Source organism: Dendrobates tinctorius, unplaced genomic scaffold (assembly GCF_039654945.1).
Source record: "Dendrobates tinctorius isolate UK_male_01 unplaced genomic scaffold, ASM3965494v1 ptg000127l, whole genome shotgun sequence".
Taxonomy (NCBI): Eukaryota; Metazoa; Chordata; class Amphibia; order Anura; family Dendrobatidae; genus Dendrobates; species Dendrobates tinctorius.
Window position 1 is genome coordinate 13,799,917 of NW_027361795.1, and position 23,633 is coordinate 13,823,549.

The 23,633-nt window shown below is 42.9% G+C and overlaps 1 protein-coding gene across 3 annotated transcripts in view; it reads right to left on the reverse strand.

Moving 5' to 3' along the window:
• CUEDC1 (CUE domain containing 1) overlaps positions 1-23,633 on the reverse strand; it is a 183,913-nt gene that overhangs the window by 22,310 nt on the left and 137,970 nt on the right. The gene's annotated exons all lie outside the window — the stretch shown is intronic.

Here is a 23,633-nt window from a genome sequence, read left to right on the forward strand (position 1 = left end):
GTATATACCTCGGTACGGTGACTGCCAAGTCCACAATAACCCAAGAAAGATTATTAGCTGGCATCAGCAATCGTTTTTACAGGCCAATTGGGCACCGGATTCCGGTAGCGTATGACTTTCAGGAGTGCGTTTATAGAACAAAAGGAACATAAATGTTATATTTAATTCAAAAAGATAATGTTTATAATAAAATATACAAAATATTTTACTAAGAGGACAAAAAAAATACAGCATATACAATTACGTAAAATAAAAAGGAATAACAAAATAAATTACTAAACAGTGGTCACAGAGATGGCTCAGAGCTTAGCGGATGTAAGCAATCCGATTGGGAAATGGACAGAACCTTCACAGTGAACTATGTTTTCCTAAGTACTATTGATCCAGACCCAGGTTCTGCTTTTTATTAGCTTCTAAGTTATACCCTCACAACCTCACTTTGCTGACCTCATGTGGGCCGGGTAGTGGGATGTTTTAGCCCTTCAGGATTTTATGAAATTTTTAACTTATGAGATATCTTCGCCTCTAAAGGTCTACAAACTTAGACCTTACCGTTATATTTTTTATCATGATTTTACAAGTTACATAGACCCCAAATATGACAGCTGTAGCTCACTTTATCAGGCTGTTATTCAATTGGAGGGGTTCTGCCGGCATTACATTGATGTGAGTTAATGCATCCCATTCAACCCTTCACTATGATGCCAAAAATCTATACCTCATATATATATCGGGTCAATACAAATGCCAATATTTCTATCTGAACCCTGGAGCCAGGCTGCTACAATAGATGTTTTGATGAAAGGAAGCTCATCCTGGAGACCACAAGAGATATCCTGTTTTAATCACCTGTCCACATCAGGGAGTCTTGACTTCAAAGGGAACTTTCAATGGTAAGCTCTTCCTATCTTAGTTTTCTCACCTCCTAGCTTTACGTAATTGACTCTCTTCCCACACATATGTTAAACATGTGGTCCTATTACCAAAAGAGGTTTAGATTGCCAGCTCTTTCTCCTTCAGGAGATCATTTGTGAGAGGGGAGGGGGTTAATGCCCCCTCCCTTGAGAGGCCTTATGGATTTTAATTTTTTTATGAGAGGTTGATATGACAGATGGGGTGTCTGCTGGGCGTTTAGATAGGAGAACATGATTTTCACTATAAATAGCAGTGCAAGCAGAATCGATCAGAAGATCAAAGCTTCAGGTCCCCTAAGGGGACTAATAAATAGAGTAAAAAGTGAAGAAATGTTTTAAAAAATACAAAGTTCAAATCACCCTCCTTTTTGCCCCCGTTTAATAACAGGAACTTCTTTGAGGAGAAACTGTAGCCACATATTACAATACAAACTGCATAAGTTACTGAACAGATCTTAGACCTGAAGAGGCTTGTTTAATTACTTCAGATCAAAACATTTGTATAATCCTTTATGGAAGATTAACTCAATTTCATGTGCAGACAAATGAGTACCTGACTATACTGTTCCCTGTGAACAGTACTGTTACCAATATGATTTATAAACTTTTTTCCATATGGGTCACAAATGGACCATTGGGTTAAAATGTACCTTCTGTTAATCTACTATTCTGCTACCCTTATTTGATTCAAGATTAGTCACATCAGGGACTGAAGGGATAGCCGTCGTGTAGCGGGGGCGCCATTCCGCTGACCAGTAGGGTGCCAACCTCCGCTGATAGGAAGGTTTTCAGTCACAGGGAACAGTATAGTCAGGTACCCATTTGTCTGCACATGCCACTTTATGTCTTGTGTTTACAGCACTTGTTTTGCACCTTTTCTATTGTTGCCTATTAACCTACCTATACTGGCGACACCTTTATACTCCTTTCCTGGTCAAAAGAGTGACTGTATGCTGCACCAGTCCAGGGTTATTTAGGAGCATCAGGGTGAGCCATCGTGGAGCGGGGGCGCCAATCTCGATTGTGTTTAGGGTGCCAACCTCCGCTGGTAGGTAGAAATTATCAGGGCCCCAGTTTAGGGCCACAATAAGTGACACGGTTAGTTGGTGGTTTTTCTGTGTGGTTGTCCTGTTTTTAGATAATTTTCAATAAAGGTTGAATTTATTTATCCTAATTATTGGCATGAGTAAGGCTCCTCCTAAACTCACAAATTGAATTTTTTGAGCTTACGTTTCTATTAACTTTAATATAGAAAACCGGTTATCCAAAATTGTTGAGCACAAGTATAGTCCTCTGGATGCTATAGTAGCGCAGATCAGACAATAAATACTTTTCCAGCTTTTATAACCTCAGGGTTGGTAATGAAAAGTTTGACCTGACAATTCCCCATACAAGAAGACAGTTCACCTTCATTCTTTTTCTTTAAATATTTCTGATTTATTATTGAAGAGGAAACCCAACACAAGAGATGACACACGCCTGCAATCTGCGGAGTGTTTGCCAGCTCTATTTCCTTTGCATTTTAGAGAGACTTCCCAGTGTAGCATATCATTTGTCTCTCGGTGATGAAATGTTGTGGCACACTGAGACAATTCTTTGCGTGGCCTATAGTAAATAATACAGAGCGATTTGCTAGTTTCATTTCAAACAGCTTCAGATATTCATCTCTTCTGGCTCCTAGGTAACACTTTATCTGGAGACTGCTATAAACAAATAATTCCACACTGATGACAACACTGAAAACTTTCTCTTCTGAGCTTTGGTCTGCAGCCATACACCTTACATAGCAATGCACTACAACAGATTGGTTAGTACTTCATTGGGGAATTGTTTTAACACACACAAGTACAAGCTTCCTCTCGTGCTTACACAAAACGGTTCACATCAATAAGAAATATTGGAAGCATATGCCATGTAAAGCACACGGCAGGCCTGGGAACGAACCCTCTGTGAATCGTACAATATCAGCTACTAGAAATTTATGCCTGCCTAGTGCCAGTTTAATTATTTCAAGTCTAAGGGGACATCTATCAAATGACAATTCAGTAACAAATCAACAGAAACAATGTAATTGCCATTCTGGCAGTGTGGCTCCAGACAGAATGAGGCATCCAGCTGTGAGGAGTGGCGCCGGAGATGGCGGTACCGTACACACTGCATACCGCCATCTCGGGCGCCATACTTACCTGACCGGGAGGAGTGTTGCCATGGCACTTCCTTTTGGCCGGAGACCGGGGCAGGAGTGTGGCCGGAATCGCGCATGCGCATAGAACGGTCTGGCGCCATTTTACTGAAAACACATTTGCAGTGTGTCTTCAGCAATATGGCGCCGGACAGCGCTATGAGCATGCACAGGAAAAAAGGGTGAGTATAAATGTTTTCTTTTTGTATGTGTGTAGTTTAATAGGGGTGAGGGGACCATGCATATCAGGATGGGGGGGATGAGGGGACCATGCATACCAGGATGGGGGGGATGAGGGGACCATGCATACCAGGATGGGGGGATGAGGGGACCATGCATACCAGGATGGGGGGATGAGGGGACCATGCATACCAGGATGGGGGGATGAGGGAACCATGCATACCAGGATGGGGGGATGAGGGGACCATGCATACCAGGATGGGGGGGATGAGGGGACCATGCATACCAGGATGGGGGGATGAGGGGACCATGCATACCAGGATGGGGGGATGAGGGGACCATGCATACCAGGATGGGGGGGGTGAGGGAACCATGCATATCAGGATTGGGGGATGAGGGGACCATGCATACCAGGATGGGGGGATGAGGGGACCATGCATACCAGGATGGGGGGGTGAGGGGACCATGCATACCAGTATTGGGGGGTGAGGGGACCAAGCATATCAGGATAGGGGGGTGAGGGGACCATGCATATCAGGATAGGGGGGTGAAGGGACCATGCATACCAGGATAGGGGGGTGAGGGTGACCATGCATATCAGGATTGGGGGGTGAGAGGACCATGCATACCACGAAAGGGGAGTGAGGGGACCATGCATACCACGAAAGTTGAGTGAGTGGAGCATGCATACCACGAAAGGGGGGTGAGGGGACCAGGCATATCAGGATAGGGGGGTTAGAGGACCAAGCATACCAGGATAGGGAGGGTGAAGGGACCATGCATACCAGGATAGGGGGGTTAGGGGACCATGCATACCAGGAAAGGGGGGTGAGAGGACCATGCATACCACGAAAGGGGGGTGAGGGGACCAGGCATAACAGGATAGGGGGGTTAGAGGACCAAGCATACCAGGATAGGGAGGGTGAAGGGACCATGCATACCAGGATAGGGGGGTTAGGGGACCATGCATACCAGGAAAGGGGGGTGAGAGGACCATGCATATCAGGAAAGGGGGGTGAGGGGACCATGCATACCACGAAAGGGGGGTGAGGGGACCATGCATATCAGGATAGGGGTGGTGAGGGGACCATGCATACCAGGATAGGGGTGTGAGGGTGACCATGCATATCAGGATAGGGTGGTGAGGGGACCATGCATATTAGGAAAGGGGAGTGAGAGGACCATGCATACCACGAAAGGGGAGTGAGGGGATCATGCATACCACGAAAGGGCAGTGAAGGGACCATGCATACCAGGATAGGGGGGTGAGGGGGCCAGGAATACCAGGATTGGGGGGTGAGGGGGCCATGCATAACAGGATAGGGGGGGTGAGGGGACCATAAATACCAGGACTGGGGGGTGAGAGGGCTATGCATACCAGGATAGGGGGATGAGGGGACCATACATACCAGGATAGGGATAAGGGGGTACCATGCTTACCAGGATTGGGGGGGCCAGGGTACCATACATCCCAGGGATGAGGGGTGTCATGCACACCACGATAGGAGGGGGCAGCACATACCAGAATGGGAGACCATATACCAATGCTCGCCACCCGGGTGTAGAACGGGTTCATAGCTAGTATATACACTCACTGGCCACTTTATTAGGTACACCATGCTAGTAAGGGGTTGGACCCCCTTTTGCCTTCAGAACTGCCTCAATTCTTCGTGGCAGAGATTCAACAAGGTGCTGGAAGCATTCCTCAGAGATTTTGGACCATATTGACATGATGGCATCACACAGTTGGCGCAGATTTGTCGGCTGCACATCCCTGATGCGAATCTCCCGTTCCACCACATCCCAAAGATGCTCTATTGGATTGAGATCTGGTGACTGAGGAGGCCATTTGAGTACAGTAAACTCATTGTCATGTTCAAGAAACCAATCTGAGATGATTCGAGCTTTATGACATGGCGCATTATCCTGCTGAAAGTAGCCATCAGATGTTGGGTACATTGTGGTCATAAAGGGATGGACATGGTCAGCAACAATACTCAGGTAGGCTGTGGCGTTGCAACGATGCTCAATTGGTACCAAGGGGCACAAAGAGTGCCCAGAAAAAATTCCCCACACCATGACACCACCACCACCAGCCTGAACCGTTGATACAAGGCAGGATGGATCCATGCTTTCATGTTGTTTACGCCAAATTCTGACCCTACCATCCGAATGTCGCAGCAGAAATCGAGACTCATCAGACCAGGCAACGTTTTTCCAATCTTCTACTGTCCAATTTCGATGAGCTTGTGCAAATTGTAGCCTCAGTTTCCTGTTATTAGCTGAGAGGAGTGGTACCCAGTGTGGTCTTCTGCTGCTGTAGCCCATCTGCCTCAAAGTTCGACGCACTGTGCGTTCAGAGATGCTCTTCTGCCTACCTTGGTTGTAACGGGTGGCAATTTGAGTCACTGTTGCCTTTCTATCAGCTCGAACCAGTCTGCCCATTCTCCTCTGACCTCTGGCATCAACATGGCATTTCCGGCCACAGAACTGCCGCTCACTGGATTTTTTTTCTTTTTCGGACCATTCTCTGTAAACCCTAGAGATGGTTGTGCGTGAAAATCCCAGTAGATCAGCAGTTTCTGAAATTCTCAGACCAGCCCTTCTGGCACCAACAATCATGCCACGTTCAAAGGCACTCAAATCACCTTTCTTCCCCATACTGATGCTCGGTTTGAACTGCAGGAGATTGTCTTGACCATGTCTACATGCCTAAATGCACTGAGTTGCCGCCATGTGATTGGCTGATTAGAAATTAAGTCTTAACACACAGTTGGACAGGTGTACCTAATAAAGTGGCCAGTGAGTGTATATTGCGCAAAAAAATAAAGGGAACACTATTCCATTTGCAACAGGCTGTTTGTGTTCCCTTTATTTCTTTCTATAACACAGTACCTTGAAACAATAACTATCACAAACCTAGAAGTTACCAAAACTTCAACCAAAAACAATCAAAAATGAAGATTAAAAAGGAAAAGAAATAGGCAAATAAAGACAAACTGGTCCTTATATATAAAAGTAAAATATAGTAGCTGGGAACTGTAAATCAATTCTATCTTCAGGACAGGGACACAGTGTACAAAGAATAATATGCTGCCTTCAATTGTCATTTAAAGGCACAGCCTATACTAACATAGTAAGAAAAACAGGATAGAACTATTGCACTGTAAATCGCTAGTAGACAGCCAATCAGTCCCTGTAGTTCATACCCATGCTGATCTATGGTTTCTGAGAGACAATCACATGCTGAAGACCAAATATTAAATGCGATTTTAAAGCAGTTGTCCACTATCTAGATATTAATGACATACTGTAGTCTTAGGATATGTCATCTACTGTATATACAATCAGTGGAAGGCTCAACAAGTATGTAGTTGCCGTTCTCGGGTACTGCGGCTCAGCTCCTATTTACTTCAACAGCAGATGAGCTGCAGCAGCTGAGAATGACCGCTACACTATATAAAACCATGCTGTTTCTGCTTTGTATATTCTTTACATCCAGTTCCACTCCATAACTGATCGGTGGAGGTGCTGAGTGTCAAAACAAATATTTATGACCTATCCTGCAGACAGGTCAATACTATCTAAATAGTGGACAACTTCAAGTTAAAATAGGACAGGTAAGACTATTCGTGCTATGTCGGTGCCATGTCCAATGCAGCCACTGATCGACTGCAGCCTTTAGGCTATGTGCACACGGTGCGGATTCTGCTGCGGATCCGCAGCGTTCCAGGCTCTGCGGGTCCACAGCAGATTTAGGTGCGTTGTACAGTACCATTGTTTTCAGTGGTAAACTGAAAACCGCTGTGCACATGCTGTGGATTTTTCCGCGTGGATTTACTGAAGGTTCAAATCCGCAGCATGTCAATTCTTTGCGCGGATTCCGCTGCGGTTTCACACCTTCTCCACTGTAGAGGTGTGAAACCGCAGGGCTAAACCGCAGGCTAATCCGCAGGTCTTTTGATCTGAGATTTTACCTGTGGATTTTTCCAAATCCGCAGGACCTAAATCTACGTGTGCACTAGGGTGACCGGATCTCATATGGGGGGGAAAAAATGTCAGAATCTTGTTCGTCTGGACCCCACAAAACGATTCCCTTTTCCAGATATTGAGAGAGCCAAAATTTGAGCTCGATCAAACGACGTTAACCCGTGCCGCTCGTCGCTCAAAGTTTGAAAAAATCCAAATTGAGGTTTTTTAAGATTTAGGTATTTTGCATAGTCTGTTAGACTATAAAGAATGTGACAACAACATTGCAGAAATAGCCCTGACCAAATTTTCGAACCATTTGTGGTATTTGAATGCAGAGTTGGTGGGATTATCGTTTTTTGATCCCACCATTACAGACAATGAAAAGTTGTTAATGGCTAATAAATTGCTCAGTAGCACAGATGAACCATCAGAGCACGCTACCCTACATGAGTTGATAATTTTACATAGTTATCTAATCTATTCTAGAGCTTCTGTTAAAGTAGTTTTTGAAACGTCAGAATATAATGCTCGGCATTTGCTTACAACTTGCAGGACATATTGCTTTTGTTCTTCATCTTTTGTCAGAAGGTCGTTAAAGTCGGTTACTTCCTATCTCTTTTAATTTTTCTTTCCTAACTTTTGGATTTACAACCCTAGCGTGCTCTGATGGTTCATCTGTGCTACTGAGCAATTTATTAGCCATTAACAACTTTTCATTGTCTGTAATGGTGGGATCAAAAAACGATAATCCCACCAACTCTGCATTCAAATACCACAAATGGTTCGAAAATTTGGTCAGGGCTATTTCTGCAATGTTGTTGTCACATTCTTTATAGTCTAACAGACTATGCAAAATGCCTAAATCTTAAAATACCTCAATTTGGATTTTTTCAAACTTTGAGAGACGAGTGGCACGGGTTAACGTCGTTTGATCGAGCTCAAATTTTGGCTCTCTCAATATCTGGAAAGGGGAATCGTTTTGTGGGGTCCAGACGGACAAAATTCCGACATCGATTTTTTGCGGTCACCCTAGTGTGCACATAGCCTTACAATTCAGAGAGAATAGACAATCACTCTTGATTGGCTGTAGCAGTCATGTGAAATAACATCATGTGAACACAACGCAGTCATTGCAGAAATAATGACAATCCAGGAGGTAAGTGTGAAGCGTTTTTTTCTTATGAGGGACACAAAAGCTATTAAAGGTGGTTGCCCGGATAGGAGTTCAAGTCTCCAGTCACGCTATGTGACTGCAGACTTGTGAATCCTCACAGTGAACAGTGTGCACGGTGTCAGGATTCTCCAATGCAGGCGTCAGGATTGGGCGGCCGTGTGGCCGCAAGTATGCGATTCGCAAGCGAAATGAGTGAGACCAGATACGTCTAGTCTGAATGTGGCAAGAAATATGAAAATTACATACTTGTGGTCACATGACTTCCTGATCCCAGCCCCCCGGAAACTGCAGAATCCTGACAGTATGTACTTATGAGGATTCACATGTCATATGACATTATTGTCATATGAACAAATGAATATCCAAATCTAAGAAGTTGCAGCTTTTTAATTGCACTAGATCAGTCGGATGTTTTTATTATGGAAGGGGACGCATATTATTTTTCCAAAAAGTGCAATTTGTGATCTTTATGACTTCTTAAGAGCAATTTTGAGTATACGCTCAGTGAAAATTAACATTGCCTGAAATGCAGCATGTATGTCCAAACGTGGTGTTCAGAGTGCAGAAAGACTGGTCTCTCCACCTATTTTAGCAATTTAATATAAAAATGAAGACACAAGCAATAATGAAGAGACAGTAAAACACATAAAACTGCATGAATTAGGGTTTATAAATCTATGAATTCAATCAGGCTGAGACTGAAATGTTCTGGCTATATCTAATTAAATTTAGTGGAAGTAATTTCCAGAAAAGGAAAGTGAAACACTACCGCCATCTGCTGGTTTCTCTTCAGATTTACTGTTTGGAACTGCTAACATAACTACCGGTAATTGCAGTTATCCTACTTGATTTGGCTCACTGTGAATACACAGGGTTCTGAGCAGCTTCCACACGGGCTAAATTGTGATGGCTATACAACTAGGCCAGAACATCTCCAAAACAGCAGGTCTTGTGGGGTATTCTCATGATGCAGTGATTAGTACATATAAAATAATGGTCCAAGCAAGGACAACCAGTGAACTGGCGAAAGGGTCATAGGCTCCTAGGGCTACATGATGGTAAAGGGTTGTCTGACTGATCAGATCCCGCAAAAAAAGCAATAGTAGCATTACCTACTGGAACAGTTAACTATGTCTATAATAGAAAAGTTTCAGAAAACACAGTGCATCACAGCTTGAGGTTCATGCTGTCCATGTGGACCTCTGTCTACCACCAAAGCACCTGCAAATGTCACATGATGATCAAAAGTGGCTTCTAGAAGAAAATAGTATGGACGGATGAATCATGTTTAGAGATGAGCAAACCCTAACTGTAAAATGCTGAACTCCAAAACCTCACTTCTCCCAGAGTCCATTTTAAAGTTCGGGGTTCCAGGCGAAGTCCAGGAGGAGAGCAAGAGAGGGAGAGTCCTGGCATTGTCCTAGCACTGACAGTGGGGGAAAAAAGTATTTGATCCCTTGCTGATTTTGTAAGTTTGCCCACTGATAAAGACATGAACAGTCTATAATTTTAAGGGTGGTAATTTTTAACATTGAAAATAGAATTTCAAAAATAAAATCCAGAAAAATCACATTGCATAAATTATATAAATTTATTTGCATTTTGCAGAGAGAAATAAGTATTTGATCCCTCTGGCAAACAAGACTTAATACTTTGTGGTAAAACCCTTGCTCGCAAGCACAGCAGTCAGACAGTTTTTGTAGTTGATGATGAGGTTTGCGCACATGTCAAGAGGAATTTTGGTCCACTCCTCTTTGCAGATCATCTCTAAATCATTAAGATTTTGATGTTGTCGCTTGGCAACTCGAAGCTGCAACTCCCTCCATAAGTTTTCTATAGGAACAAGGTCTGGAGACTCGCTAGGTCACTCCATGACCTTAATGTTCTTCCTTCTGAGACACTCCTTTGTTGCCTTGGTTGTAGATTTTGGGTCATTATCTTGCTCTAATGCCCAGCCACAACCCATTTTTAATGTCCTGGCGGAGGGAAGGAGGTTGTCACACAGGATTTTATGGTACAAGGCTCCACCCATTCTCCCATTGATGCGCTGAAGTAGTCCTGTGCCCTTGGCAGAAAAACACCACCAAAACATAATGTTTCCACCTCCATGCTTGACAGTGGGGACGGTGTTTTTTGGGTCATAGCGCAGCACTTCTCTTCCTCCAAACACAGCGAGTTGAGTTAATGCCAAAGACCTCAATTTTTGTCTCATCTGACCACCACAGCACCTTCTCCCAATCACTCACAGAATCATCTAGGTGTTCATTGGCAAACTTCAGATGGGCCTGCACATGTGCCTTCTTGAGCAGGGAACCTTGCGGGCACTGCAGGTTTTTAAACCTTTACGGCGTAATGCTTTACCAATGGTTTTCTTGGTGACTGCGGTCCCAGCTGCCTTGAGATCATTAACAAGTTCCCCCTGTGTAGTTTTAGGCTGATCTCTCACCTTCCTCATGATCAAGGATAGCCCACGAGGTGAGATTTTACACTGTGCCCCAGATCGATGTCGATTGACAGTCATTTTGTATTTCTTCCATTTTCTTTCTATTGCACCAACAGTTGTCTCCTTCTCACTCAGCGTCTCACCTATGGTTTTGTAGCTCATTTCAGCTTTGTGCAGGTCTTGATCTTGTCCCCGACATCCTTATAAAGCTCTTTGGTCTTGCCCATGTTGTAGAGGTTAGAGTCTAAATGATTAATTGAGTCTGTGAACAGGAGTCTTTTGACTATGGAGTGACTATGTAAGACAGCTGTCTTTAATGCAGGTAACGAGTTGATTAGGAGTGTCTAACTGGTCTGTAGGAGCCAGAACTCTTAATGGTTGGTAGGGGATCAAATACTTATTTCTCTCTGGTTAAAGTTCAAGTAGAGTTCTGGTACCCGAACCAAACTTTAGACTAAAACCTTGGAACTTTGGGCTAAAGTTCGGTTGAACCCTAACTTCCACGGGTCAGCTCATCCATGTCATGACTCCGCTGATGGGTAACCCGGAACCAGGGGCTCCTTCTCTCTCCCTACCAATAGGGAACGCCTTAGCTCGCCCTATTCCCCGGGACACTTCTGAAGGATGAAGATGCTGGGACCGCTACCTTTGCATTATCTCCTGAGTTAGCCCTCCGTCTGTTCTCTTCCCCCACCCAGGGAAAAGGGACTCTATTGTGCACCGCAGTACCCCAACCCGATGAACAAGGCAATACAAACAAGGGTAAATGAAAATAGCAGGCATACAAATATTCACTCACATATAACAGAGGAATGCACCGGGGAGTGTAGGATGGGGGAAAAAACAAAGTAGGAGAAGGGAATTATCACAAATGCTAGTTCTGCATGGATTTGAATCAGGCCCTAGATTATAAAGGGAATGAGAGTGGAGCTCAGAGTTTCAAACATTGCCGAATAACCGCTGTTCTACCAAAAGAAATAAACAACATTAAAATGAAGAAGTGCTTCTTCTCAGTTCAGGAGTAGGAGCAATCAGACGCTGTGGTCTTCTGGCTCCTCTGTGTTGCGGTAAACCCATGACACAGTCTCTTTAACATCATGCAGATAGTTGGGTGTGTCATTTACATTAAAGGAGTTGTCCACTACTAGGACAACCCCTTTTCAATCTGAATGTTTGCCCTGTTAAAATAAAAACACCTATATTCACCTCCTGTGCTGATGCTGTTTCAGGGTTCATGTGAGGTTGTTATGTCACACAAGCCCTGCGCCCAATCAGTGTTGGTGTCGCTATCCCCACTCGGACCTACATGTAATCAAGAGGAGGTGAGAGCTGTGGCCCACATGAGCCCAGGGAACGTGAATGCTGACACTGTTGCTTTTCATTACTTCTAGTCTAGAATGTACTATATACTAATCTAAATTTGACTAGTGTTATATTTATGTAGAGTGCCAGATTATAGAAAACATTTATGATTGAAGTTCTGATGAATATAAAACTCTCCTGCCATGAATCGGGGAACTTTTGTTAGGGATGAACAGTTTGCAGTAACTGACATTTATTTTCCATGGGAAATGGATAATTAATTTTTTCAGAAATTGTCTCACGTAAAAGACCAATAAAACACCACTGGCAGCTTACTTTCATAGTCATTCAGAAAAGTGATACACCAAAGTTACTTAGTTCCTACTATTATGCTATATAAACAATGTACCTACAATACCATTTAAGTAATAGAAGCTTGTATGTTACAAAATGATTGTTATTAGTGCGCCAAAGGCACTAAAAGCTACAATCCTTATAATTAGGGAGGAGAACATACAGTTTTTTTGCCGTTAAAGATTCTGATTCCTGCTTGGCTTTGTAAATTGATATTTACTGTAATGAAATAGAAGTATGACTAACTACTGCCCAAGAGAATTAAACAAACTTTATACGCTTTGGCAGGAAGGCGTTGTGTGTGGGGCGTAGACTCCATAGATGAAGACCACATGGCTCCTACGTGACCCATGAGCTGGAGGATTCCAGTGTCAAATCTTAATGCCCCCTACCCCCAACGCTCCCCATCTGCCTTTGCAATGTCAACAGTATCTGCATCTATAGGACTCATCTGTTGAATAGAATGATATAACAGGGAACCATCAACTCTCTGCTGCAGTCAGCACAGCAGACATGATTACGTCATCACATTGCGCCTCCTGTGTGGATGAGTCCCAGTCAGGAGAGTGCACTGTCAGGAGAACGGCAGAAGGTGAACATTCTTTTTCTTTTTTGTCAGTACTTGAGGGGGACATGATATCTTAGAGGTCCTACTGCATTGGGGACAGTGGGGGGCTGTTGGGTACCCTCATACTGCCTGTGGGAGACTTCATATTGTGTGGAGGCCCTCATAATGTGTGGGGGGGGGGAGGGAGCCCTCATCAGGACTGTGGGGCACTCATTATGTGGGCATCTTTGGGACCCTTATACTGTGTTGAGGGCTGCTGTGGGGGACATCATATTGTGTGCAGGCCCACATACTGCCTGTTAGGGCAATTGGAGACATCAAATTGGATGTGAAGCACCTCATACTGTGTTGGGGGCTGTGGGGGGGAGATTATACTGTACATAGGGGCTGGGGCATTAACACTACCTGTAGAGGTCATGCTGACCATCATACTATGTGTGAGGGCCCTCAAATGGCCAGTAGGAGACATCATTCTGTGTTGGTGAAAGGAGGAAGACTGCGTCCAGAACTGTTGAGGCTGCCTCCCATGTTGCCTGGGGGAAGGAATGAGGGACCGGACCAACTCCATGCCCCAGGTAGGAGGGGCGATATAAAAGAAAAAAAGCGCCCAGTAGCAGGGAGTTTGGCATGAACAGGCAGCGCGCAGCAGGGTGAGCAGCGTGATCCACCTCCTGAGCACTGGCGCTGTGACAGGCTGTGGTTGTCGGCTCCGGTCGCGACCATCAGGGCAAAGAGAGAGAGGTGTCGCGCACCCAGAGACTGTGAGTACTGCACACACACGCATGAGAGAAGGCCGAGTACTGGACACTTGCTTGCGGCCTTCCCTGCCATTTGCTGGACGCCAGTCCATGTTCTACTTCGAAAGTGCTGCGGCCAGGATTGCGTTGGCCACTCAAGTTCATCGACTAGGGGCTCAGCGGAAGGTATTGGTGACCAACCGCTGCCACCAGAAGACGGATCATCACTCAAAGAACACCCTCTGTTCTGTAGACATCTTTCCGGCCGTTGCTACAGCGCTTGTGGGATAATCTGAGGTGGAGTATAAAGGACACAATAAGTTTAATAACTGGACTGCCATTATTTTGCATTTCTTGGTACTTCTATCTATTCTTTAACCCTTGCTCTACCTCCTGTTTGTCACTGGATCCCGCAACCTGATTACACTGGGACACCCTCATATTGCCTATGGGGGCAGTTGTGTCATCATGCTGTGTATAGGAGGACTGTGGGAGCCTTCATACTGTGCGTGAGATGTGAACAATTGGAAAGATAGATTTGAAATCATGCTGCCAATCTCCCACCAGTCAATGAAAGGACAGTGAAGGGTATTTGGAAGCGGTTTTTTTATTTGTCAATGCGTTTCAAAGCATACAACACTTCTTCATCAGGACAAAACTCTATATTACTATAATAATTACATTAATATAATTATAATAATATAATATAGTGGTTTGTCTTGATGAAGTGTTGTATGCTTCAAAACGTGTTGACAAATAAAAACCACTTCCCAATACCCTTCACTGTCCTTTCATCGTATGGTGGGAGATTGGGAGCGTGAGTTCCGATCCATCTTTTCATTTGCCCACATTTTATCTGCCTCGATGGAGCCTGCTGCTCTCACAAACTAAAACGGGAGTTGTGACTGTCAGAACCCCACAGGGTGAGAATAAATCGTTTTTTCTGTTTTCTCTCCTTTATACCAGATAAGACCATATTTCTGCTTCATTGCTTCCCCAGCCTATTTTTATCCAATTATACTGTTTTGGGACATTTTAGGGGTATCATGCTGTGAAAGGTATTATACTGTATTGGGGTCACTGTTGCACCATCATAGGGAGAAGGGAAAGGCAATTAGGAACTTTACCATGGGGCCCTGTGATTTCTATGTGCGTCACTGTTTTGTGCATTTAGAAAACACTGTCCATTATGGGCCAAATTCATCACATCATTTTATCTCATTGAAGAAATTCCCGACATCAAACTAACCAGCCTTCATTGCACCGATAATGAACATATACAACATGTCAACACTTGATGTAAAACTAGAAAGGTATTTCATGATTTCATGTATGAACAATGATGGACATCTGTTGAAGAAGGAAGTTAAAAACAAAGTGTAGGCTGCTCCCAGTATCTGTATTCACTAAAGCACAATGGTGACCAGAAAACTGCCCAAATCGTATAAAAAGCTTCACTTTCCTTAAATACACTAACAAATAAACAATATATATTAGAGATGACGAATCTTTTGAAATTCAAATTCGCCAGCTCAACGCAATTTTCCCCCAAAATCAATTCGGAGCGAATCAGAATACTGCAATGCTTCCAAATGCCCTGAAAACAGACATAAAATACTCTGAGGTCTTCTAGGATTGTACTGAACACTTTTCAAGCTGTTTAAACCTTTCTAGACCTTGACATTTTCAGTTTTTGTGTGTTCGTTTGCACGCCCCTTCTTTCAAGAGCCATAACATAGCCATATCAGAGCTTGTTTTTCGCAGAATGAGGTGTTGTTTTAAACGACACCGTTCACTTTATCATGTAATGTACTGAAAAACAAGAAAAAAAATCCAAGTAAAATACGGAAAAAACAGGGAATTCTGCTACAGTTTTTGTTTTTACATCATTCATTAAGCAGTAAAAATGATCTTGTAGTATGAGTCTTCAGGTCAGTGCGAGTATGGGAATACCAAACTTTTAAGGGTTTTTTCCCATTTTAATGGTTTCAAAAAAATACAGAACTTGCTATAAAAAAAAAAATAGTTTGTGTCATCATTTTCTGAGACCTGCATTCTTTTTTTTTTTTTTTTTTTTTAATTTTTCCATCAAAGGAGATGTGTGAGGGCTTGATTTCTACGCACTGAACTTTATTGTTACTATTTTGGCATACATTAATGCGATTTTTTTTTTTCTTTTCGGTATTTTAATATACGGTTAAAATAATTAGCTACATGGACCTTTACGATGCAGATTTTTTTTTTATGATTTCTTTAATTTCTTAAATTGGAAAAGGGAGTGATTTAAATGTTGTTATAATTGTTATAATTTCCTAATTTTTTATAAACCTTTTTTTTTTTACTTTATTTTTTTATTCTCCTTAGGGGACTCAAAACTGCGATCATTGTATTGCAGTACATAATGTAACTTGTGGTCTTTATAGGGCCCATTCTTTGTGACTAAGCACCAGATGAGGATGATCATTGCAATGACCGGGGGGGGGGGGGGGGGGGGTTGCCCTAGGCTGCCATTATACTCCCAATTATTTCCCACTGTCCGGTTCCTATGAGCAGATAGGATCAGATGGTCTTACACACCAGCAATTACATCATTTACATGTCAGTAATTGGGCATCTCCACAAGCTCCCCCAGCAATAGATATCCCCAGTGCATTCAGCGTTTATTCCGGTTGGATGGGTAATCTTTTTTCATTTAAGTGGCTCTCTGCATTTGTGCTATTGGTAACACTCTATGGCTATAGCTCCTTATTGAGTATTTACATCTTTTTATGGTGATTTGAGATATTGGGCTTACTCACCAATTGTCACATTATACCGATATGTGGGGGATAGGTGTATAGGTGTCATTCTATCTCTTTGGTACCTGCCTTAATTGTCTATGTCCAATAATTATCCTATGCTATTCCCTTTTTTGGATGTACCTCTGTCATATTTAAGGCTAAACTGTTTTACAGGATATTGGTCACAGCTTGTGTGCAATATTGATTTGTGGGGGGAGTCTTTTAGCTCTATTCTGGGCTAAACTGGGTATGTTCATTGTCATGTTTCTGACTTTTAAATGTTTTTAATTGGTTATGTCTGTTATGTATCCAATAAACTTGTATTTGTCTATTCAGGTGATCCTTGCCTAAGTCTGTAGCTTTTCTTCTTATAATTCACTCATGTCAGTAATAGGCAACAGCATTTAAATGGTTAAACTGCAGTGATCGGTGTTGTGAGTTCATTTTTCCCTTCACCATTGAGGTCTGATGAACTCCCTCCTCTGGTGAAGGAAGGTGGTGAGGCTGATTACCAAACACCTAGGCAGCTAGATGATGACTGGGTGGCTGGAATTGAGGACTGGATATAAGGCAGCCGACGCCCTTCTGCCTTGCTGGTGATCCTGCTGGATTCTTGGAGACCAGTCTGATTCCTGCGTCTCAAAGCTAAGTTTTTCTGCTCTGCTTTGTACTCTTCAGTTTTGTTTTTGTTTTGCCTTGTTTTTTGGGAGTTCTGCCATCCCCGGCCGGGGGTGAGCTGAATTCCATTTTTGTCTCTGATCTGTTGATCTTTTGCTCTGTCTTCAGAATATACCTGAGTGCTGATATAGTCTTTTGAAGCCTAGCGACTTCAGGGCCTGTTTATCAGTAGGTTGGCTCATTTTGGATAGGGTTTTTGCGGATGGCAGACAGCAGCTTTCCTATCCTGTCCTATTTAGTTAGCTTGGGCCCCATCATTTGCTCAACCTATCTTTCTATCTGTGTTAGTGTTTTCATCTTGCTTCACCGTCATTATATGTTGGGGGCTGCCTATTGCTTTGGGGTCGGCTCTGGGGCAGTTTAGTTTTTCCCCTTTCTGTCTTTAGGCTATGTAGTTCTCCGGCTGTAATTGAGGGGTCTAGGGCACCGTAGGAACCCCCCACGGCTACTGCTAGTTGTTGTGGATAGGTTCAGGGGTCTGCAATCCGATAGCTGCCAACCTCTTTGGTTTTTCTGGACTTAGCTAGTATTTTGTTTTTTCCTCCTTTGGTGACTCATCATAACAGATCGGGTAAGCTCTGGACGCTACTGCTGCAGTTAGATGCTGGCTGTGCAACACAGCTAGAATCTGCTGGACATAGCAAATACTCAACCCACTTCCATACTCTCGGCATAACCATATGATGTAATTTTACATTATCTGGTCGCAAAGGGGATATCCCACACACAGACGGTGTAATATGGAGGTGGGAACACCACACCGGTCATAAAGTGGGTTGGCAGAATGTATAGGAGCCTGACTCATTTAGTCTTCATTTCAGGTACACTAACAGCTCAGCGTTGATTTGGTCGTGGGACCAGTAAGTATGGCCATTTCTCCAAAGTGTCAGAAAAGCCATTTTTCAACACAACAATGGCAGACTGCATGATGCTCGTGCTACTGTGGGCTGCCTATATCGTCTAAATGTAATCGCATGACCTTGTAGTATGATTCAGTTATTGCACGTATGGCAATACCAAACTTATCAAGTATAATAGTTCTGAACCATCTTAGGAAAAAGAAAAAAAACGAAAACTGAAATCCGTATCTTTTTATTTTTCCATCCATAGCGCTGTGTGACGGCTTGTTTCTTTCACACTTTTTTTTTGCATTTTTGAAGTGGAATGTAGCAGCTGAAAAAAAAAATGGTACCTTCTTTTTCCCACTTCAACATTTAATTCAAAATAAATTTCCATCTTGATAGCTCGGACTGCTAAAAAATTATTTGCACCATCTTTAGAATCTGCCATCAAGAACATCTGAAAACGTCATTGGTCGCATTTGCAAATGGAGAAGTCAACAGTGCATCTTGAAGATTTGTGTCCCCAACAATATTCAGCATAGCAGAACATTTCTCAGGCAACCATTAATAACCTCATTGATAGACGCCAAGGCTTTTATGTGCATGTATTTCTCTGTGGTGTTTATACTTGATACAGAATAAATCGAGAGGTGATTAAACTTCTTTTGCCATTTTTCCATCATTTGCATACCATTAACCGGTCTGCCAATCTTATGACATACATAATTCCGCGACTGCTTGATATAGCAATTGTTGTGGCATAGATATGATTATGAGTAAACGGAGGGTAACCTGTGGTATCACACAACCTGTTTAATACTGCCCTGCACTAACAGACTTTTTTAAATTATAAAAATGCTTAAAATGTTACTAATTTTTGGTAGAAGATGCCTGCCTTGCCAGTGTTTATATACATGCCGTGAATACGAAACAAGCCATGACTTTTTAACAAGCAGTCAAAAATTTTCACTGTTTAGAGGAGGGGTGGGGAACCTTTTTTCTGCCAGGGCCATTTGGAATTTTATAATAGCGTTCAGGGGCCGTATAAAATTATTACAGTAACTTAAACATTAGCCAACTATATTTATGCAAACATTTAAAGGAAACCTGTCAGCAGTTTTGGCCAATATAATATGCGTCCATCACCTTTCAGGGCTGATATACAGCATTATATGTATAATGCTGTATATAAGCCCCCAACCTGACCTGGAAGAACTGAAAAATAACTTTTAGGCTGGGATCACACATGCGAGGAATGCGGCCAAGTCTCACATGTTAATACCCGCAATTGCCACCGGCACTCAGTAACGGAGCATGCGGCTGCATAGCAATACACGGAGCTGCACGCTCTGTTCCCAAGTGGCGGCGGCAGTGCCGGGTATTAACATGCGAGACTCGGCCGTATTCCTCGCATGTGTGACCCCGGCCTAATTCTACTTACCTGCGGGGAGGTCCAGTCCGATGAGTGTCGCTGGTCTTGGTGGGGCGTCTCCCATATTCTTACAATCGCCACCCTCCTCCTGCTTGCTTCTTGTGGATGACACGACCCTGCATCATCCACACAGCCTACCCGGCATCGCGCTCCTGCGCAGGCGTACTTCTCTGACCTGTTGAGGGCAAAGCAAAGCACTGCAATGCGCAGGTGCCAAGAAAGGGCAGAGCAAAGTACGCCTGCGCAGGAGCGCGATACAGTGGAGTCTGTGTGGATGATGCAGGGTCGCGTTATCCACAAGAAGCCACAAGAAGCAAGCAGGAGGGTGGCGATCATTAGAAGATGGGAGGCGCCGGACCAAGACCAGGGACACCCATCGGACCGGACCGCCCAGCAGGTGAATATAATAAAACTTATTTTTCAATTCTTCCAGGTCAGGTTGGGGGCTTATCTTAAGCATTATAGAATCTTGTACATAAGCCCTGAAAGGTGATGGCCGCATCTTATATCGGCCAAATCTGCTGACAGATTCGCTTTAAATAACTCCCACCGAATGTGATGGCTGGATTGACTTCCACAGGGAACAACATAGTGATCATTAAATAAAATACTCACACAAAACTAATAAAAGGAAATATACCTTCTTGCCCAACAATTTCCAAAAGTCTTAACCCAGATTTAATTCCCTTTTAAAATAAATCTTTGAGAAAAGCATACACACATATATTCTCTTTTAGGACTCTCCTATCTGCATATGATGGAGAAGATGCGTTTAAAGATATTGTTTCCTTTCAGAAAATCTTCGTCCCCAGCTGCGGTTATAAAGGAAGACCCCATGCTTTGTTCACCCTCCCTATGTCCAGCATTGAGCCTCCAGTGCTGCTCCTGTGGCCTATTTTTGGCTACGGTGCAGATGTCCACAATGCTGTAGCGAGCGAACTGCATACATGGGCAGAGGTCATGATTGACTGCCTCACTGTCCTTGTGACAATAACAGAAACCAGGAGCAGTGGTGGACCCGGGGAGGGAGACTAGAGGACAATGTTATTTTATAACTACAGCAGGGGACAAAGAATTTCCAAACGATAAACACTGAAAAATAAGATTAGCCATAACAATGGTGAAAAAGGAAAACATAGTAGGATGTAATAAAAATGTTGCAAGTACATGATGCACCATGCAGCTGAGGCTGCAGTCACACTGGTGATGTAGGGGGAATGCAATACAGGAAATGAGAGAGTACTGTGTATAGACCTGTGACCTGCCTGCTAACGGAGGCATCACGACATACACGAGAGTGAAACACATATCGCGTCAGCTTTCTCCTGGCTCTTGCCTGTCAGAGGGGCAGCAGTGTATAAAAGGACCTCTGATGACGTCATGCCCTTGTGACCAGACTCCTGCACAATAACGCACATAAGAATTAAAGGGTCCGTGGCCAAAAAATGGGAAAAGTTGCTGCGGACCACACCAGATGATATCACGGGTCGTATACGGCCCACGGGCCGGACATTCCCCACACCTGGCTTAGAGAGTAGCAATAGGTTTATTGTTTAGTAATAAAAAAGCTGTTTAACCCACTTTTTACGTAGCTGATTATCCACCACACAATAATTATCATTACTCCTGACCCGGGTGACAATTGCCTCAGTGTCTGAAATGCCCTGAGCACCTTGCCTCAACGCCTGATTCAGACCTCTACATTTGCCTTCACATAGTGCGCCAATATTACTGCCTCTACCACTTTAGCTAACAGGTCAGCAACACAGCTACTGTAGGTGTTTGAATCATGTCATTCATCTCATCCACTTACAAAGCCTGATTTGTTCATCTCTTCCAATAAATCACTTAGAAGAAGTTTTTTTGAGATACTGTGGCATGTAAAAGTATACACACCTTGGTCAAAATTGCTGTTATTGTGAACAGTTAAGCAAGTTGAAGATGAAATGATCTCTAAAAGGCCTAAAGTTAAAGATGGCATATTTCCTTTGTATTTTACAAAGGACGCTGATCCGAAACGCGCGTCGGGGAGTGCTCCGCACACCGGTGGCCTGCCTTATTTTATCCAGGTATACTATTTTACCCATTTTTTGCTTGACCTACTTATTTCAGTGGGGAGGACTTTCATCCATGTTTTTTATATATATGACCTGCTGCCATTTTTTTTCATTCATCCTGTGGTGACTATTCACCCACGGTGCAGTGTCATAACTCTGTTGTGTTTTATGTCCTTCCTTCCATGTATGGCTATTTAGCAGACAGTTTAAGATAGGGCCACCATATATATCCGTAAATATATCCCTATAATTTATTTATCATTGTTATCATTATATTTTTTTTTATTATTTGTATATGTATATAATGTACATGTTTTAGTGTGTGGACACCCTTTTGTAGTGCTTTTGCACTAATTGCCACATTTTGTATCAATAAAGGCATTTTTACTTCACTCTTCCTGCCTCTATTATATATATATATATATATATATATATATATATATATATATATATATATATATATATATATATATATATATATTTGCAGATCTATTTATATTATGAATAATTAGTATGGGTGAATAGATTATTGCTGCAATCACTGTGTGATTTGTATATGTGTATATGTATATTCTTTAATATACACATGGTCTGCACTTTTTTTATATATAATTTATATATTCATTTTTTGGATTATTTTAGTTATGTATTCTTGATTTGTATATTCACTCATTTTTTATTTTCTTTATTTAATATTGTTTTACTTCTCCCACAGTTTTCCATCCCACTCTTGGTGGTATTTTAGGTTTTACAAGGGAAGTGGGAAGAGCAAGCTAAAGCACCAGAATTGGCACATCTAATAGATGTGCCTTTTTCTGGGTGGCTGCGGGCTGCTATTTTTAGGCTGAGGGAGGCCTGTGTCCATGGTCCCTTACCAACCTGAGAATACTAGCCACCAGCTGTTTTAGCAAGGCTGGTTGTAAAAAATGGTGTGGGGGGGGGGGGGGGGTCACGCCGGTTTTTTAAATTATTTACTGAAATAATTAAAAAAACAGAATGGGGACCCCTCTATTCTTGATAACCAGCATTGCAGAAGCTGACAGCTGAGGGTTGCAGCCACCAGCTGTTAGTTTTGCCTGGCTCGTTATCAAAAATACAGGAGAACCAACGTAATTTTATTTAAATTGCCTATTTATTTATTGCGCAGGCAGCGGGAGATGAATATTCTCAACAACAGCCGCCTGTTCTCACTGTTAATAGTGGCAGCAGGTGTAGGCTGATGGGAGTAATAGTCCCATCAGCCACTGCCTGCTCTTGCCATTATCACTTGCATATAACTCTGATCATTCTCCCCTGATCATGCTGATTGCCGGCAAAGCAGAGGAGAATGATGTGAGCCATCGTCAGCACCCGGTACCAGGGAACAGCGCTAACTGTACCACTTATTCTCAGGCGCCGGTATGTGTTCCACTGATGATATCCCTGTGTGTTATCAGTGTGTACATGTGCGGGACGTTTTGTGACCTATGCTGCTGGTAAAAAAAACTGACATGTCAGCATGTTTTGCCCATGGACACACGGTCCGTGGAAACACACTGACCTGTGCACAGACCCATTCACTTGAATGGGTCTATGTGTGCATGCGTCTCCGGTACGTGTGAGAACTGTCACCACACGTAACAGCCACACTGACATCTGAAAGAGACCTCAGTAGGTACACACTCAAAAAGAAACATGCAACAGCAGCACACAGTATTGTTGTCAAATTAAACTAGCAAAATAATTATTCAAAAAGTTAAATGCTTAGTTTTTGTGTTGCTTTTATTTTTTAATTTTTACTAAAACAAATCACCCCTCCACCTTCCTTTCCCACAAAATAAATGCTAAATAGGTACACGTCCCGAAAGAAAAGCTGCAACAAGGTACCGTCTTGGTGTGCAATGTGCAGACGTAAAGTTTCACTAGTAACGCAGCTGTGAATATATATATATAATTGTTTTTGACGCACACTTCCTGAGGGAGACGGTCAGTTAAATGTTAGGATTTGAGAATTTTTCTTGTCTTTTTAAAAAACAATT